Source organism: Humulus lupulus, chromosome 7 (assembly GCF_963169125.1).
Source record: "Humulus lupulus chromosome 7, drHumLupu1.1, whole genome shotgun sequence".
NCBI classification, from domain to species: Eukaryota; Viridiplantae; Streptophyta; class Magnoliopsida; order Rosales; family Cannabaceae; genus Humulus; species Humulus lupulus.
Genome location: NC_084799.1, coordinates 159,939,889 through 159,960,265, shown reverse-complemented (window position 1 = coordinate 159,960,265; position 20,377 = coordinate 159,939,889).

Here is a 20,377-nt window from a genome sequence, read left to right as displayed (position 1 = left end):
GCCAGGGAGAGGATATACAAGCTCTCAAAACATAAACGTAGTCAGGAGGCTATTACTAAAACCGTTTCCATGGAGCCTGACCAAATACTCAACCGAGGGCTGAACGAGATAGTTAGCGTAAGTCACTTCCTGATGCTGGATAATTTATTTTCGATTCTCTGCCATCACTTTATCATTTTTTATCTGATTATAGGGACTACTGACCATGACCGCTGGTTGGCGTCGTGCTAGAATGATGGTGTCCCGGGCCAAAAATTTCATCATCAGGCTCACCGAGGCTAAGAAAGCACTCAAAGAGAAAAACGCTGAGTTGCTCGAGAGGAACAATGAGCTAACTAAACAGAACATCGATTTGCTTGAGAAGAATACAGAGCTGTCTAAGCAGAAAGAATACCTGCTCGAGAAAAAAGCCACTCTGACCGAGGAGCTGCTGGAGGTTTGGGATGGCCTGAAGAAATCCAACGAAGACAAAGAAAAGTTCGGGGAAAGCGACAAACTCAACTACCAGCAGTCCGTACAGCTTGAGCTTGATTTGATTGCGAGCAGGCAGGAGACGGAGGAGCTGGAGAAGCGCATGAAGAAGCTTGAGGAAGTTGAAGCCAAGAACTTGGAGAAGTACAAGGAAGCCACTCATCTTTGCTTCTACGAATTCTGGAAGCACAACCGGAAGGCTAACTTCAACTATGTGTCAGAATGCCTGAGGCGGACTCTAATGTCTTAGTGTGCCATTCGCCTGGAGGAAGAAGGGAGGGCTAGAGTACCTGCTTCCCCGAAGATTTCTCTGGCAACAGGGATAGATGGTGCAGATAACGAAGATGGCGCAGCTGTCGACCAGGACGTTCCTCAAGATCCTCCAGCCCCTTAGTCTTTTTCTGCCTTTTCTTTTGATGTTTTAATAACATGACTTACTGGTCGTGATGTAAAGACACTAATTTTTTATTGCTGTGCGGGCAGCTATTTTCCTTTTAATTAAACAATTACATTCGAGCAATACTACTCGTGGTGTAAAGTAATTTTTTTTTGATATTATAACATCTTTTTTATTTTATTATAATATCTGTTTGCATGACTGAACTTAGAATAACACTTTGGTTTGATTTAAAAAAATAACAAAATTTTGAAAAATACTCTAAGTACCCTAGTATGCTTTCACTTATTTTGCTCATGTGTTTACCTACCTTTTAACGATATGCTTTGCTTACTTGTACCTTATATGCCCCCCAAGTGATCGACGAGCTTTAGGTCCTTGGTCACTTGCCTTGACTGGAACCTGTTCGAACACTACTACTCAGAGCAATATAATTAGAATTATAATACAGCAAAACAACACACGTAATGAGAAAATACTTGTAATAACTAAAATAATTGGCAAGAAATGACTGGCTGCACACAGTCCTTTATATTTCTCGTAATAAATGGATGAAACATGTCTGTATGAGTGATCAATAAGATCTTACACTTATAAGCGACTAGTCACATAAAATGACCAACCCTTTTTAAAAACTTGGCAAAAGTAAAATTAATACAAGCCAATTCTTTAAGAAGAATTGTTTATTGGTAATACTTGCACAGGTGTTCTCCATTCCAATAGCGAGGAACGAGATCTCCGTTTAAGCGTGCAAGTTTATAAGTGCCCGGGTGAAGGACTTCTTCAATCTGGTATGGCCCTTCCCAATTAGGTCCAAGTACTCCAGTAGCTTGGTCGCGGGTGTTTAGAAAAACTCTTCGGAGTACAAGGTCTCCAACGCTGAACTTTGTTTCTCGCACTTTAGAGTTGAAATACCAGGCGACCTTCTGCTGGTACGCAGCTACTCGGAGTTGGGCTTGTTCACGTTTCTCATCGATTGAGTCCAGGGATTCCATCAATAGCTGGCTGTTCGAATCTTGATCGTACGTTATTCTACGATGCGAAGGCGGATCTATCTCAACAGGCAACATAGCTTCATATCTATAAGCCAAAGAGAATGGAGTACGACCCATTGTTGTTCAGTGGGAAGTTCTGTACGACCAAAGTACTTCAGGCAATTGTTCTGGCCACGCCCCCTTAGATTCTTCTAGCCTTTTCTCCAGTGTATCCTTCAGCATTTTGTTGACTGCTTCAACTTGTCCATTTGCTTAGGGATGAGCTACTAAAGAGAAGCTCTTGATAATACCATGTCACTCACTGAAATCCGTGAATAAATCACTGTCAAACTGGGTGCCATTATCCGAGACGATCTTCCTTGGCAATCCATAGTGACAAATGATGTTTTCGATCACAAAATCCAGCACCTTCTTGGTCATTATGATTGCAAGTGGTTCAACCTCGACCCATTTGGTGAAGTAGTCGACGGAAACTACAACATATTTGACACTGCCTTTTCCCATGGGCAAAGATCCGATTAGGTCGATGCCCCAAACAGCAAACGGCCACGGGCTTTGCATCTGTTTAAGCTCATTAGGGGCTGCTCGTGGGATTTTGGAGAATCTCTGGCATTTATCACACTTTCGCACGAATTACATCGAGTCTTCATTCATCGTTGGCCAGAAATATCCTTGCCTTAGGATCTTTTTTGACAAACTCTGCCCCCCAGCGTGGTCTCCACAAAATCCTTCGTGTACCTCTTTCATCAATTCTTTGGCCTTCTCCTTTGTAATACACCTGAGGAGTGGCATTGAGTATCCCCTTCAGTACAAAATTCCATCGACCAGGATATACATAGCAGCCTGTCGCTGAAGGGTCCTGACATTGTTTCTGTCCGTTGGTAACACGCCTTGCGTTAGATTCTCTACATATGGTGCCATCAACGTATCTGCCATCTGGATTACCAGAGTGGTCTCCTCTGCTTGGATGCTTGGTACAGATAGTCATTCGACTGGCACTATGTTCAGAGTGTCAGAATCCTTCGCACTTGCCAATTTGGCCAAAGCGTCCACATTGGAATTCTGATCGTGAGGTACCTGCTGGAGACTGTATGTGTCGAACTGAGCCAATAGATCCTTTGCTTTGTTCAGATAGGCAACCATCTTTAAACCTCGTGCTTGGTATTCTCCCGGGACCTGATTCACCACCAGCTAAGAATCACTATAAATGTCAAGCACTTTTATATTCAAGTCCCTGGCTAACCACAATCCAGCAAGTAGTGCTTCAAACTCGGCCTCATTGTTAGAAGTAGTGAAGTCAAATCTGATTGCACAGTGAAATCGATGCCCTTCCGGCGTTATCAATATCACTCCTGCCCCAGCGTGGCACTTGTTAGAAGAGCCATCTGTAAATAATTTCCACGTGGGTGCTTGGGTTTGACTTTCAGGCTTGTTGAGCTCTTCAGCCTGTTCGCCATTCATAAGCTCAGTGAATTCCGCAATGAAGTCAGCCAAGGCTTGTCCTTTTATTGCTGCTCGTGGTAAGTCAGATATGTCGAACTGCCCGAGTTTGACTGCCCATTTTAGCAATCTACCTGCAGCCTCTGGTTTTTGCAAGACTTGTCAAAGAGGCTGGTCGGTCAAGACCGTAATTGGATGAGCTTAAAAGTAAGGCCGTAGCTTCCTAGAGGCCGAAACTAGGAAATAGGCTAGTTTCTCGATGGGCGGGTACCGCTGTTCTGCTCCATTCAGCCTTTTTCTTACGTAGTAGATAGCCTTCTGCACGCCTTCTTCTTCTTTGACTAAGACGGCACTAGCAGTGTATTCCGTGATTGCCAAGTAGATAAACAAAGTTTCTTTATCGACCGGCTTTGACATGATGGGTGGTTGCGCCATATGTGTTTTTAGTGCTTGAAAGGCCCGTTCGCATTCCTCTGTCCATTCAAACTTCTTATTGCCTCTAAGTAGATTGAAGAATGGGATGCACTTATCTGTTGACTTTGAAATAAACGTACTTGTTATCCAAAAAATTAGCATTGATGACGTGGCAAGTGATCCTGGACACGTGGCTGACACCTGGAAAAGTTCTGCTAGAGTATCGACCAGAAGACGCATTAAGAGCAGTAAGCGGCCAAGTTTTACCTGCGACCAGTCTGGTCGATAGTTCCGCATACAAAGCAACATTTATGGGAAGATCTTTGTAAATCCCGAATTTATCTCACACAATCTCCTGAGTATCCAATGATTCAGGAAAGAATATCTGTAACAATCTTTTGTAATCCCCCTTGATCCTATAAATAGCAAAAGATAGCTCAAGGAAGGGACTTTTTGGCTTTGGAATTATTTGAGACTATAGTAATTCTCCTAGTAATATTGTATTATTCTTCAGAGGTTGGTAAAACTCATTGAACCCTTGTTCTTTGATCACTCCTTTGATTCTACATCAATAATAGTCTAAGTGGACGTAGGTTATTACCAGATCTTGGGGCCGAACCACTATAAAAATATCGTGTTGTTATTCATTTTTGTCATTGCGTTCTTCTCATCATATTCATTCATATCAAGCATATTCTGACTCCGTGTGAGTTGGCCAAATCTTGGGTCAACATTCTGGTGCTTTCATTGAGAGCTTGATTAATCATTGCTGAGAAAACTAATGGCAAAAACTGGAAGGAAAGCTGGACAGGCGGCCGCCGCTGCACCGTCAAACCCGCCACCTCCTCCTGCAAGCGTGGCAGAGGATGAGCCACATCTAGACTTTGAGGAGGAAGAGATGGATGATGCAACACTGAAGAGTACCCTGGGCGCGTTGCAAGAAGAGCTGGCTAATCTGAGAGCCAGTCAGGAGACTGCTGCCGGAGTTGTGGCACGGCAGCAGCAGGAGATTGAACGGTAGCTGGCGGAGCTAAGCAAAAGGCAGGCGGAGATGGACCGCCGCCAGAACGAAGCCACGGCAGCCCTTGAGGCGGCCTTGCAGCTGGCAAGGAATCAGCCTGCTCCTCCTTTGTAACCTGACCAACCTGGCAATGGGCCACCCCAGAGGGGTCCTAATCCAAGCCCACCAATCCAGCCTTCAAGTCTGCAAAGGCCCGAGCAGCCTCAAGCGCCCCATGACGACGCCCTGCTGGACCCTGAGGCGCAGCCACCATCCCAGGCTGGTCGCGGCGATCCCCTGCAACAAAGGCAGAATAGGGTCGAGCATTAGCCTCGTAGTCCTAGACGCCGTAGGGGTGATGAGCCAAACCTACCGAACAGAGGTCAGTATCCCCCTGGTAACAGGAGGGACTCAAAGTTAGGCTCTGCGGTCCGGGGTCCCCCATGGCACGATGATGCACGGGGACACCACGACTAGCGCAGGCCGCCCTCTAACGCTCTGAACGTTTCACCCAGGAATGGAAATCGAGGGAACAGTCGATCCCACCATAGCCAGTCGAGGTTCAGAGATGGCCATGGATAAAATGAGGCTGACTCAGGCAAAGGGGACGCTGGCCGAAGGAATGAAGAAAGAGGTAAAGGCAAGAGCCAGGTACCTCAAGATGACAAACCCAATAGATGGGATGCCGGGGGGCAGCCGAAACAAAATAATGTCTTCAACTGGCTCGGGGGTAGCGAGCAGCGGAGAAGAGACGAGGATTTGTGTGACGTACTTAACGATCGCCGCAAGCGGCATGGTGAGAACGTCCCCCCAGCAACAGAGGCCACAGCGATTCCTGCCGCTGTACAGGCCCAGATAGACGCTCTCAACTAGGCAGTGCAACAGCTGGTCGGGGGAAGGACATCTTACATCGACCACGATAGGAGAAAAGGCACTCCTTTCGTACAGAGGATAGCTAATGCCGAAACCCCAAGCAAGTTCAAAATTCCTACACTCCCAAACTTTGACGGGTATGGAGACCCAGTCTCTCATGTCAACAAGTTTGAAATTCAAATGGACATTCAGAAAGTGTCCGAAGAAGCTCGATCCAGGATCTTCCCTGCAACACTTTCTGAAGCTGCGCAGGAATGGTTTTTTAAGTTCCCTCCCGCGAGCATAGTTTCCTGGGAAATGTTCGTAAGGGAGTTTTACGGACAATTCTATGCAGGTCGTGTGCATCCAACCGAAGCAAACCAGCTGGTTGAAATTCGCCAGCAGGATGGGGAGTCAGTAAAGGATTACGTCCAGCGCTTTATGCGAGCAGTGGCTGGAGCAAAAATGGTGGGGGACGAAGGCAAGATGATGGCCATTACCGCAGGGGTTAAACGTTGTTCTCCCCTCTGGAAAAGTCTCCGAAAGGAAGGAGTAAGAACTACCCAAGAATTTTTAGACCGAGCTGATCGCTACATCAAGCTCGAAGAAGCCATTGTTGATGATGGAAAGCCCTTAAGCAAGGGTAAGAAGGCTTCCGAACCCGCCAAAGCCGCCAATGGTTCCAAACCTAATGGCAACAGCAAAGGCAACAGGAACGGCAATGACAATGGCAAGAATGGTGGAAAACGGCCGTATAACGAGCCTTCCACCTCCGATAACAAACGAGCCAAGGGTAATCGTTATGAACCCCGGTTCACCAACTACACTGCCCTCGTTGAGTCTCGGGGGGAGGTTTATCAGGCCACAAGTTCTAGTGTGCCTTACAAAAAACCTGGCCCCATTCGGAAGGATATTTCAAAGAGGGACACTACCAAGTTCTGTAGTTATCATAACGACTACGGACATGACACCAATGAATGCAACCAGTTGAAAGACGAAATTGAGTTCCTTATTAGACAAGGACACTTGAGAAGATACGTACGGGCCTCGGGGAATTCCCAACGAGGAGCTCCAGGTGGCAACGAGAAAGCGTCCACGCGCCAACGCTCGCCACCCTTATAGCCTGCCCCCGTGGCTGGAACACTCTTAACCATCTGTGGAGGCTCGGACCTCGCGGGAAATAGCAGAAAGGCCAGGGAACGATATGCTCGGACTCTGCGCCACGACCAGGACATCGAGATGATGACTGTGGAGGACCGTGCACCAAAAAAGGCTCGGTCAGAGGAGAGTGACATAACCTTCTCTGATGGCGACGCCCAACACGTCAGGTTCCCACATTCCGATCCGCTGGTCGTGGACATCCAGATGGCCAATATGATGGTAAAGAGGGTACTGGTCGATACAGGAAGTTCAGTGAATATCCTGAATAAATCTACACTGGAACGCATGAAATTGTCCGTTAAGGACTTGGAGCCCTGCAACCAAACGATATACGACTTCTCTGGAGAAGGACTCACCCCCACCGGATTGATCAAACTTCCAGTAACGACGGGTACAACGCCTGCAACAAGGACATTACTCGCCACTTTTGTAGTGGTCGATTTTCCCTCGGCGTACAATGCCGTTATTGGAAGGCCCACAATGGTTGACCTACGGGCCGTCATCTCTATGTGGCACTTGTCCATGAAGTTCCCAACAAACGCGGGGATAGGGCGCGTGTTGGGAAACCAGAGGGAAGCCAGGGAGTGCTACAACGCCTCAATCACAAAGGCGAAGAGTGGGACGTCGAAGAGCGCTACCTCAAATAGGTTGTAGATGGCAGTTGATACACAAGCCCAATCCGGTGATGAAGTCACCAAATAGGGTGCTGCCCAAAGTAAGGATAGAGATTTAGATCCTCGCTTTGGGGATTTTGAAGAAAATGTTGGACCCGTCGAGGACCTGGAGGAGGTCCAACACGACGAAAAGGACCCGACCAGAGTCGTGAAGGTTGGGAGAAACTTAAAGCTTACCACGAAGAACGCACTGGTGGAATTTTTGCGAAAGAAGCAGGAGGTTTTCGCCTGGTCCCATAAAGACATGGCTGGGATAGATCCTGCAATAATCAGCCATGTCCTAAATATAGACAAGACCTTTCCACCTGTGCAACAAAAGAGAAGGCTGCTCAATAAAGATAGATCAAGAGCCTTAAAAGAAGAAGTCGAAAGACTAAAGGAGAATGGGTTCATCAGGGTGGCATTTTATCCATCGTGGGTCTCCAATCCAGTGCTAGTTCCCAAGCCTAACGACAAATGGCGGACCTGCGTGGATTTTACAGACCTAAATAAAGCCTGCCCAAAGGACTTCTTCCCACTCCCGAGGATCGACCAGCTGGTCGATGCGACTGCAGGGCATGAGATCCTCTCGTTCATGGATGCATATTCAGGCTGCAACCAGATTAGCATACATCCCCCTGACGAGGATCACACCAGCTTTCGAACCGATATGGGCTTGTATTGTTACAAAGTAATGCCCTTCGGACTGAAAAACGCAGGTGCAACTTACCAACGGCTAGTCAACCACATGTTTAAGGAGAAAATCGGTGTAAACATGGAAGTATATGTGGATGACATGTTGGTAAAGTCTAAGAAAGCAGAAAAGCATGTGAGGGATTTACAAGAGTGCTTTAGTGTGTTAAACAAGTACCAAATGAAGTTAAATCCCCTCAAATGTTCCTTTGGAGTTGGATCAGGAAAGTTTTTGGGGTTTATTGTAAATTCAAGAGGAATCGAGGCCAACCCCGACAAGATAAAAGCCCCGATCGACATGAAATCACTAGAAAGGATCAAAGATGTACAAAGTTTAACCGGAAGGATCGCAGCCCTAAGTAGATTCATTTCAAAATCCACAGACAAGTGTGTCCCTTTTTCAATCTACTTAGGGGAAATAAGAAGTTCGAATGGACAAGAGACTGCGAGCAGGCATTCTAGGCCTTGAAAGCCCATATGGCACAACCTCCCGTCTTATCAAAGCCAATTGAAGGAGAAACTTTGTTTATTTATCTGGCGATTACTGAAGTTGCTGCCAGCGCGGTATTAGTGCGAGAGGAGGAAGGCGTACAAAAAGCAGTCTACTATGTCAGCAAGAGACTGATTGGGGCAGAATTAAGATATCCAGCAATTGAGAGGTTAGGATATTACTTGATCCTGGCCTCTAGGAAGTTACGCCCCTACTTTCAAGCCCATCCTATTATAGTTCTAACTGACCAGCCCCTTCGACAAGCCCTCCAAAAACCGGAAGAGGCTGGACGATTATTAAAATGGGCAGACGAACTGGGACAGTTCGATATAACTTATTCACCGCGAGCAGCAGTCAAGGGACAAGTCTTGGCCGACCTTATTGCAGAGTTCACCGAACTCCCAGACAGCGAGCAGTGCGAACAGCCTTAAGCGCCCGGGCCTCAAGACAAAGCTCCTTCATGGAAGCTATTCACAGATGGTTCATCCAACGAATCCCACGCTGGAGCGAGAGTGATATTGATAACGCCGGAAGGGCATCAATTTCACTGCGCCATCAGGTTCGACTTCACTGCATCAAATAATGAAGTGGAATACGAAGCACTCCTCGCTGGATTGAGAATGGCAAAGGATATGAGCATAAAGATGCTTGATATCTACAGTGATTCACAACTGGTGGTGAATTAGATCCTAGGAGAATATCGAGCGCGAGGCTTGAAGATGGTGGCCTACTTAAATAAAACAAAAGACCTGCTAGCCCAGTTCACGAAGTACACCCTCCAGTAAATCCCGCGGGATCAAAATTCAAACGAAGATGCCTTAGCCAAACTCGCGAGTGCGAAGGATGCCGACACTTTGAACATTGTGCCAGTAGAAAGACTAAGAAAGCCGAGCATACAAGCAACTGAATCCAGTATGGAGATTCGAATGGAGGATACATGGATGGCGCCTTTCTTGGAGTATCTGACAAATGGCACGCTGCCAACAGATAGGAACAAAGCCAGAACTCTACAAAGGCGAGATGCTAGATACATACTGGTCGACGGTGTTATGTACCGAAGAGGATATTCCTTGCCACTACTCAGATGCGTTACACCATAAAAGGCTAAGGAACTCATGAAAGAGGTGCATGAAGGCTTCTGTGGGGATCACGTTGGGGGGCAGAGTTTGGCAAAAAAGATTCTAAGGCAAGGCTACTTCTGGCCAACTATGAACGAGGATTCGATGGAGTTTGTACGAAGGTGCGATAAATGTCAAAGGTTCTCCAAGATTCCACGAGTGCCTCCAAACGAATTGAAACAGATGCAAAGTCTGTGGCCTTTTGCAGTATGGGGGATAGATTTGATTAGATCCCTACCTACAGGGAAAGGCGGAGTAAGGTACGCAGTCGTGGCGGTCGATTACTTCACCAAATGGGTCGAGGCTGAATCGCTCGCTACCATCACGACCAAGAAAGTCCTTGACTTCGTTATCAAGAACATCGTCTGTCGATATGGTTTGCCTAGAAAGATAGTTTCAGACAACGGGACCCAATTTGACAGCGACTTATTCACCGATTTCTGCGAAAGACATGGAGTTGTTAAAAGCTTTTCTTCAGTTGCACACCCCCAGGCGAATGGGCAGGTCGAAGCCGTGAATAAAACACTTAAAGACACCTTGAAGAAAAGGCTTGAAGAAGCTAAGGGAGCGTGGCTAGAGCAGTTGCCTGAAGTCCTCTGGTCGTATAGAACGTCTCACCGAACAGCGACAGGACATACCCACTTTCCTTATCCTATGGATATGAAGCAATGTTGCCTGTCGAATTAGATCCCCCCTCACATCGACGTCTAACATACGACCAGGACCAGAACAGCCAACTAATGATGGAATCCCTAGACTCGATTGACGAGATACGGGAGAAGGCCTAACTCCGAGTTGCTGCATACCAACAAAAAGTCGCCCGGTACTTTAACTCCAAAGTTAAAGAAAGAAAATTCAACGTCGGAGACTTGGTGCTACGACGAGTTTTCTTAAATACCCGCGACCCTACTGCTGGAGTGCTCGGACCTAATTGGGAAAGACCTTACCAGATTGAAGAAGTCCTTCATCCAGGCACCTACAAACTTGCATGCTAAAATGGAGATCTCATTCCACGTTATTGGAATGGAGAACACCTGCGCAAGTATTATCAGTAAACAGTCATTTATAAAGGACTGGCTTGTATTAATTTTTTCTTTTTACAAGTTTAGTAAAGAGGGTTAGCCACGCTATATGGCTAATCGCTCGTATATGTAAGATTCTATTTCAGAATCACTCGTAAAGACATGTTTAGTCCATTTTTAATACGAGATTATAAGGGACTGTGCGCAGCCAGTCATTCTTGCCAACCTTTGTGAATTTATATTTACAAGTATTTGTTCATTACGTGTGTTGTTTTGCTGTATTACAAGTATTATTTTTGCACACGAACAGGAATGTTCGAATAGGTCATGGTCAAGGCAAGTGACCAAGGACCTAAAGCTCCTCGATCACTTGGGGGGCATATAAGGCACATCGATAGCCAAGCGTACCATGAGATATGTAAACACATGAACAAAATCAGTGAAAGCATGCTGAGGTACTTAGAGTATTTTTCAAAATTTATATTTTGTTAAATCATGCCAAAGTACTATGCTAAGTTCGGTCATACGGACAAATGTTGTAATAAATGAAAATATTATAGCATCATGCAACCTTTTACACCGCAAGCATCACTGCTTGGATGTAACTGTTCAAATAAAAGAAAAGATTTACTGCCCGTCCAGTAAAGTTTAAAACAAAAATATTGTCTTTACATCATGACCCGTGGGTCATGTAATCAAAAAGAAAGAAAAAATAAATGAAAAAGTTCAAGAGGCATTTGAGGCCGGAGGGTCATTTGCAGCATTCTGGGTGACAGCATCCTCAGCAACACCTTCTTCTTCAGCACCAGCCAGACTTGGGGAAGCGGGGATCCTCGCTCTTGCCTCCTCTTCAGCCAGTTGGGCAGCATAGCGAGCCAGCTCGGCAGCCCTAATCTCCTCTGAAAGATATCTGAAGTCGGCTCCCTGATTGTGTTTCCAGAAGTTGTAGAAACATCAGAGCGTCGTCCTCTTATACCTTTCTAGATTTTTTGAGTTGTCGAGCTCTAGCTGCTTTACTTTTCCCTCAAGAGTGGCGATGGCCTCGTCCTTAGGCTTGAGCACCTCTTCGAACCTTCTGATTTTGCGAAGGTGAGTGCGGCGGGCATCTTGATAATCCTGCCTCGACTTTATCGCAGCTTCCTTTACAGATTCAGCCTCCGACAACTTTGTCACCGCAGCGTCCCTCTGTTGGACCATGGCTTCCAACTCCTTGGCATGCCTGGCCTCTGTAGCCGAAAGCTCCTCGGCTGCCTTCACTTGATACTCCTCAATGGCCTTTGCCCTAGCCTACTCGATGGTGGCTTGGGTGCGGGTGCGAGCAGTAGTGGCGGACAGCAAAGCCTAAAGGCAAAGGATAAGAGTTAGAACCTGTGGCAAAGACTAAAATACTAAGGCCAAAAAGATTAAAGAAGTACTTACGCTGGCTATTTCGTTCAAGGTCCTGTTCATGATCAAGTCGACCGTCATATTTTCTGCCTTAACCATTGCATCCTTGACACGGTCATTTTTCCCGATGTACGCGATGCGGTCTTTTGCTACTCGTACGGCACGGCTCGAGAGTTTGGCCCCAAGGGTCTCTTCTGGCCTATCTTGTTCCCTGCTGGGTGCAGCCGGGGGAGGGTTCTTTGGAGCCGGAGGAGGGAGTTTTGGAGCAGGAGGAGTCTCTTTCTTGGCAGGAGCCGAAGGATGAATAGTAGTTTGCCCAACTGGCACGTCCCTAGGAGGGTCCTCTAGTCGACTTTTCTTGGCTGGTCTCTGGCTTGTTTCGCCAGTTTGTCTCCGCGACGACTTCCTTCGGAGCTGAGGAACTTCTTCTTCCTCCTCAGCATTATATAGATCGAAGACGTTGGGAGTGGCCATATCTGCACACAAGAATAAACATGCAATGGGTAAAGATAAAAGCAGATGACGACTATCGATCAAAACGAAAAAGAAGGTCACAAAGTTAGTACCTGAGCTACAACTACTGGTCGGTATACTATTGACTCTATTAGTCATACACTCATTATCTGGCATGAAGAACTCTGGCCCTAAATTTGGAGTATATGTAAAGTTGCCTTCCCCGTCAAACAAATGACAAGGAATTGGCAAGCTACTTAAAAGCAAAATAACTTTACCATTTTCATCGGAGGACTCCCCCAGGTCCACAACTGGCTCTTTAGCGTTTTGTTTCCCCTTGCCTTGGGGAGCAGAAGGTCTTTCTGCGGAAGGATTGCCCGTGGGCTCCCTGATAGTAACCCCCGTTGGCCTCCTCCTCCGAGGGGACGCAGGAGGTTGCTGTTCGGGAACCCCCTCGGTAGTGGCATCGTCTACCACGGACCCTCTTGTTTCATGGCGAGGAGCCAGGAGGCTAGACAGCCTCCAGTTTTCATCAGTGACCAGGGACTTGACGCTCTTTTCTGCGTCTGTCATCCTGGCCAGTCTGTTGGACCTCAACATCATGTCTGGTGTTGGGGTCGGACGTAACCATGGGCCTGAAAGACAGATTACAGTTTGAGAAAAATGAAAGGGAACAACTTGATTAAAAGTATCGACCAGTTGAAGACAAGCACTTACCTCCTCGAGAGAAGGCCAGGGTGTTGCTAGTTATGTCCTGTGTAAGGAAGTACTCCTTACTATACTGCCCCACGTTCGATATATACGTGGTGTCACTCAGGAACGTCCGATTGGTCTCCTGGTGGCAGAAGTGAAAGAAACCCGTTCCATATTGTTGCAGGTTGGATTTAAGGTCAAAAAGATAGTTGACCTCATGAGGGGTAGGTTCTGGGCATTTCTTGAGTTTGTACAGGATATAGAGTGCGGCCAGCATTCTATATCCGTTTGGAGTAATTTGGAAGGGGGCGACACCAAAATAATTGGCCACCCCCTCATAAAAAGGAAGAAGAGGGAGGTAAGCTCCCGCCTCTAAGTGATACCGAGACCAGCCACTGAATATGCCCCCAGGGAGGTTAGCCCTTTGGTCTGCGGCAGGAATTGTAATGGAAACTCCTGTAAGAGGGTATTTCCTGAAGTAATTAGCAACCATCCGCATGGTCACTAAGCTGGTCGGAGCAGTATACCACTCGACATCAGGCAGATTCTGATGGCGAGGGCGGGCCCTATTTTGGATATTAGGGTCAGGAATAGGATTTTCTCGACCACTGGTCGAGGGAGCCCTAGCCTGCGGATCAGGCTGGGCAGGAAGGTTTGGACTGTTTTCAGACTCAGGTGTTTTCTTGCCTACTAATTTTGAACGGGCCATTTGAGGAGAAGGACGGGGTCTAGTAGAGGATCGTGAGAAGGGAATCTCATGAACTCGGTCGGCCGGTTGTTCCTCACCCTCGAGCAGCTGGGCGAGAAGGTCGTCATCAATGGGCTGCTCACCTCCCCACAAATCTAGCATCAATGTCTGCATACAGAAGAATGGGGAGGTGAGGATAGAGAATTTTTAAAAAAGCTTTTTAGAATAACGCTGGACGAGTATAAAAAGCCAAGCTTGTATACAACAGCATTCTAACAAAAAGTTAAAGTGTTCCATATGAACAGTTTGAAAGATGGATTAAAGGGTGAAAGTAAAAAGTTTTTCAAGAAAGCTTTTTCAACTCCCCTTAGGGCGGGAAAAATCTATTTTCCAACTAGCCTAAAGATCGAATTTTTACTTTGATCTTACGTCCTAAAAGCATGATCCTGACTAATCAAACTAACTCGTAACCTTTTTTGCCTACAAAACATTCTACTCACAAGCATCTCAAACCAGAAGCAGATGGACTTAAACAGTCAACATACAGAAGCATGCACCACGAAAACTTAAAGCGTAAGAATTCGAAAACTTACCAAGAAAATGATCGTGGAGATGGAAAAAGGGCCTTCGGAGATCAAGGAACTCTCGGTCTGAGCCTTGGAAATACAGAAGAAACGGTCCCCTGAGACGATTAAAGCTCTGGTTTTTAGGGTTTCTTGTGAAGACAATGGCGTGCGTAAAAAGAAAAGGAAGATTTCGAAGGTATTATATAAGTTTGTCTGTGGCATTAAAAAGGTGCAATCATTAGTTTCCCTTTTTCAAAGTATGGGGAAGCGGAATGGCCGTCGAATTATTTCTGGGGAACCGGAAAGACGTGATTAGACAGAAGTAGGTTACTTTTTTCAAGAACGCATGAAGGGTTCTGACACGTAAGGCGGGGTTACCGAAGAGTCATTCGTTCAAAAGTTTATTCATTGCTCGTGATAAATAAACTTGGGGAGAAAATGTTATCCAAAAAATTAGCATTGATGACATGGCAAGTGATCCCTGGACACGTGGCTGACACCTGGAAAAGTTCTACTAGAGTATCGACCAGAAGACGCATTAAGAGCAGTAAGCGGCCCAGTTTTACCTGCGACCAGTCTGGTCGATAGTTCCGCATAAAAAGCAACATTTATGGGAAGATCTTTGTAAATCCCGAATTTATCTCACACAATCTCCTGAGTATCCGATGATTCAGGAAAGAATATCTGTAACAATCTTTTGTAATCCCCCTTGAGCCTATAAATAGCAAAAGATAGCTGAAGGAAAGGACTTTTTGGCTTTGGAATTATTTGAGACTATAGTAATTCTCCTAGTAATATTGTATTGTTCTTCAGAGGTTGGTGAAACTCATTGAACCCTTGTTCTTTGATCACTCCTTTGATTCTACATCAATAATAGTCTAAGTGTACGTAGGTTATTACTAGATCCTGGGGCCGAACCACTATAAAAATATCGTGTTGTTATTCATTTTTGTCATTGCGTTCTTCTCATCATATTCATTCATATCAAGCATATTCTGACTCCGTGTCAGTTGGCCAAATCTTGGGCCAACAGTACTAAGAGCAGCAATTCTTCTGGTTAAGCCTTGAACATCCTTGACCTTCGCTGATGACTTCATATCGATCAGGGCTTTAATTTTCTCGGGGTTGGCTTCAATTCCTCTTGATTTAACTATAAATCCCAAGAACTTCCTGGATCCTACTCCGAAGGAGATTTAAGGGGATTTAGCTTCATCTGATATTTATTCAAGACGTTGAAGCATTCCTGACATGCCCTTCTGCTTTCTTCGACTTGACCAACATTTCGTCGACATAGACCTCCATGTTTGTGCCGATCAGTTCCTTAAACATGTGGTTGACGAGTCTCTGGTAAGTCGCACCAGCGTTTTTCAAACAGAAGACATCACTTTGTAATAGTAGATTCCTATATCAGTCTGAAAGCTAGTGTGATCTTCATCAGGGGGATGCATACTAATTTGATTATACCCGGAGTATGCATCCATGAATTAGAGGATCTCATGCCCTGCAGTGGCATTGACCAGCTGGTCGATCCTTGGGAGTGGGAAATAATCTTTGGGTAGGCTTTATTTAGGTCTGTAAAATCCATGCACGTACGCCACTTACCATTTGGCTTAGGCACTAGTACGGGGTTAGAGACCCATGATGGATAAAATGCCACCCTGATGAACCCATTCTCTTTCAACTTCTCGACTTCCTATTTTAAGGCCTTTCATCTATCTTTGTCAAGCAACCTTCTTTTTTGTTGTACTGGTGGAAATCTCTTGTCGATGTTTAGGACATGGCTGATGACTACAAGATCTATCCCGACCATGTCTTTGTGCGACCAGGCAAAGACCTCCTAGTTCTTCCTTAAAAACTACACCAGTGCTTGTTTTGTTGTTGTCTCTAAGTTTTCATCGACTTTCATAACTCTGGTCGGATTTTCCTCATCGAGTTGGACCTTTTCAAGGTCCTCGGTGGGCCCCACTTCTTCTTCAAAATCCCAAAAGCGAGGATCTAAGTCCCTATCCTCACTTCGGGCAACGCCCTATTTTGTGAGATTATCACCCAAGTGGGCCTGAACATCAGTCGCCATTTGAAACTCCTTTCCGGTGGCGTCCCTCGATATACCCCTCTTTGCCTTGGTGATTGAGGCATTGTAGCACTCCCTTGCTTCCCTCTGGTTTCCCAATATGCACCCTATCCCTGCGTCCATTGGGAATTTCATAGCGAGGTTCCATAAGGAGGTTACGGCTCGTAGGTCGACCAAAATTGGTTTCTCGATTAAAGCGTTGTATGCCGAAGGACAATCAACTACTATAAAAGTAGTGAGTAATGTCCTATTAGCAGGTGCAGTGCCTGCTGTATCGGGAGTCTAATCGATCCTGCTGGGGTGAGCCCTTCTCTAGAGAAACCGTAAATGGTTTGGTTGCAGGGCTCCAGGTCCTTAACGGACAACTTCATCCTTCTAGTGAAGACTTGTATAGGATGTTGACCAAACTCCCTGTATCGACCAACACCCTTTTCACCATCATGTTTGCAATCTGTATGTCCACGACCAATGAATTGGAGTGTGGGAATCGCACGTGCTGGGTGTCATCGTCAGAAAAGGATATCAATTCCTCCTCGGTTCGAGCCTTTTATGGTGCTCGATCCTCAACACTCATCATCTCAATGTCCTGGTCGTGGCACAGTGTAACGCCCTGGATAGCCAAGACCGCTACACTGTGTACTTATAAAGTTGCAAGACTTGCTAATCAAGTCATTATTTTTAAAACGTGTCATTAAACATGTAAGAGCTAGAGTTAAAAAGGTTTTGGTCTCAAAAGACTCATTTTATATAATTAAACTATTACATAAACGGGATCCCAAAATAAACAGAGTTAAAAACAAGTTTACAGACTCCCAAAAGTACATGAGTAATCATTAGCCATACTAAGGCAAAATAGACAGTCTTTGGGTCATGCGTCCATGCCTAAACCTCAACCGTGGCGGGTGAGCAACTGGCTATGTACATTCAACTGGCTGAGCTATCCAATCAGGGCTGATCCAACTTGCCCTTGCCTTTACCTGCACCACGTAGCACCCGTGAGCCAAGGCCCAGCAAGAAAACATCATATACAACACAATCAATGATATTAGACAGTTAAATCATCAAGCATGATCTCTCATCAAATAATTCACAATAGACATTCAACACATATACTCAGATTCAAGATGCAATCAATCACTTATACCACTTATATCACATAATATCCAGGGCCGATGACTTAGGCCGCACCCTCTGTTTATCCCACTGACTCCAGCCTGCTTAAACCGAGCTCAGTGCATAATAAGCTGTCCTCAGTTACCAGTGGCCGAGCGGCGCCCTGTGCGCTAGTGAAACCTTTGGCACCCTTAGGCCGTTGGTTCACTAAATGGCTTGCATGGCATAATACCATCTTTTCAAGAATTTACAATAGGGAACCCTTACTCCCATCACATATATTAAAACAGGTGCAGTTTTCTTACCTTTAATCTTTACAGTTATTGAATTACGAGCAAAGCCCCTCAAGCACGATCCATTTCCGAGCCTAAGCCATTATCACCTAGTCACAAGCATAGGGTTCCATTAATATTCAAATATAGGTTTCCAGTTACAAAACTAAATCCCGGGAATCCAAATTCCACGAAGCACGGTGGTGAAACCAATCCCGAGCAAACTAGACCGCATTCCTATGCCTAAAATCCTCAAAAGTTCATGTGCACAACTAAGGGCTGCGAACCTTGAAGCTTAGCCGCGGCCCTAGCCTCAAAACAGAACCAAGGCCTTCCTGGACAAAGACACACGCCGCGGCCCTTGCTTTGGGCGCCGCGGTGCCACCCTTGGCCGAGCCTCCTTGGCTTTTCTTCATCCTAGGGCCGCAGCGCTCTAGAACAGAGCCGCGACCCTTCCCTTAGAACCCAGAATTCCCACCATTTCTATGCTTGAAACCTCACCTTAAACCATCCCAAAGTTCCCCAACTCATAACCAATTAATCCCAACTCCTTTGGCATGACTTAAACCACATAATTCCACAGAAAACTCAGCCTAACACACACTAATCTTCTCTTTTAAATTTCTGAAACTCAAGAGCTATGAACACCCAAACCACCCATTAAAATCCAAATTAAAACCTTTAAATCATGAATGGAACCTTACCTCTTCTGCTGAACCACTTCACCAGGCCAAAACCAAGAAAATTCCCAAGCTTTCCTCCTTAATTCTGTCTTAAAACATCAAAACCATATTTGCCTCAAAACCCAACCAAGACTCAGAATTTCTTACCACAGAGAAGAAGATTAAATGCTTACCTTAACCCTGATTTAGTTCTTGATTAATTCCTGAGCTAAGCCTCCAAAACCCCCACCTCAATTCTCAGAAATTCCAGCTTGATTCCCTTAGAATTTCTGTGTTCCTTTCTTTCCTTGTGTTTCCTTGAAAGAGAGTGAGAGCAAAGCTGATAGGAAGAGTCGGTCTATTTTCCTTCTAAGGGTTTCCTTATGTTTATCTTACCCGCTAAGTTAATTCCCAAGGCTCGGGGTGCCGGAAACGTCCCTGAGGGCAAAACGGTAAAATCCCCCAATATTCCCACTTAGACTTCCTAACCTCAAATATAACTCCATATATTTATTTTCATGACCCGATAGTCTATATCACTACCCGATACCTAAAGTACCCCTGACTTGTCCAAAGTCATATTTTAAGTCGCGTTGTGACTTTTCCCGCTATCTGACCCTAGGATCGTCTCGAGTCATGCTCTGCAGACCTGCCCACATAATAATGTGGTTCTCACATATATCACATATTTATTTCATATTATCATGAAAACATTACGAAACATATAATTACACATTTAAATCACAATTAATCCATTAATGCCCTCATGGCACACTAATCAAGGCCCTTAAGCCTTATTAGCAATTTTGGGTCGTTACATGCAGGGTTCGAGCATATCATTCCCTCGCCTTCCTACTATCTCCTGCAAGGTGTGGGCCTTCGCAGATGGTGAGTAGGGTGCCTGCCACAGGAGCTGGCTGTAAAGTTGGCGAGCATTGGCGTGTAGGCGCCGGCTCGTTGCCACCTTGAGCCTCTCATTGAGAACCTCCCGTGGCTCGCACATATCTTCCTAAATGTCCCTGCCTTAACAGGAAATCAATTTCATCCTTTAGCTAGTTACATTTGTTAGTTTCGTGCCTGTAATCGTTGTGAAAACGACAGAACTTTGCGGTATCTCTCTTGGAGATATCTTTCCTTATAGGTGCAGGTCGTTTGTAGGGCATGCTTGAGCTGGTCGCCTGGTAGACCTCAGCTCGGCTTTCAACAAGGGCAGTGTAGTTGGTGAATCTCAGTTCATACCGATTACCTTTGGGGCGCTTATTCTCGGAGGTTGAGGGTTCATTGTTCGTCCGCTTCCCACCATTTCTACCATTGCCATTCCTATTGACTTTGCCATCGCCATTGGGTTTTTCCGACCCATTGGCAGCTTTGGAGGGTTCTTCCTTGGGCCCCTTGTCTTTTGTTGTCGATTTCCCTTCGTTGGCAATCGCGTCTTCGAGCTTGATGTACCTATCATCTCGATCTAAGAACTCTTGGGTGCTTCTTACCCCATTCTTTCTAAGGCTGCTCTAGAGGGGTGAATGGCGTTTAACCCCAACAGTTAGGGCCATCATCTTTCCTTCATTGCCCACAGTTTTGGCTCCAGTTCCAACTCGCATGAAGCGCTGAACATACTCTTTCAAGGGCTCTCCCTCTTTCTGGCGTATCTTGACCAGTTGGTTTGCCTCAGTGGGGTGCACGCAACCCTCATAGAACTGTTCGTAAAAGTCCTTTACGAACATTTCCCATGATACTATACTAGTAGGAGGGAACATAAAGAACCACTCC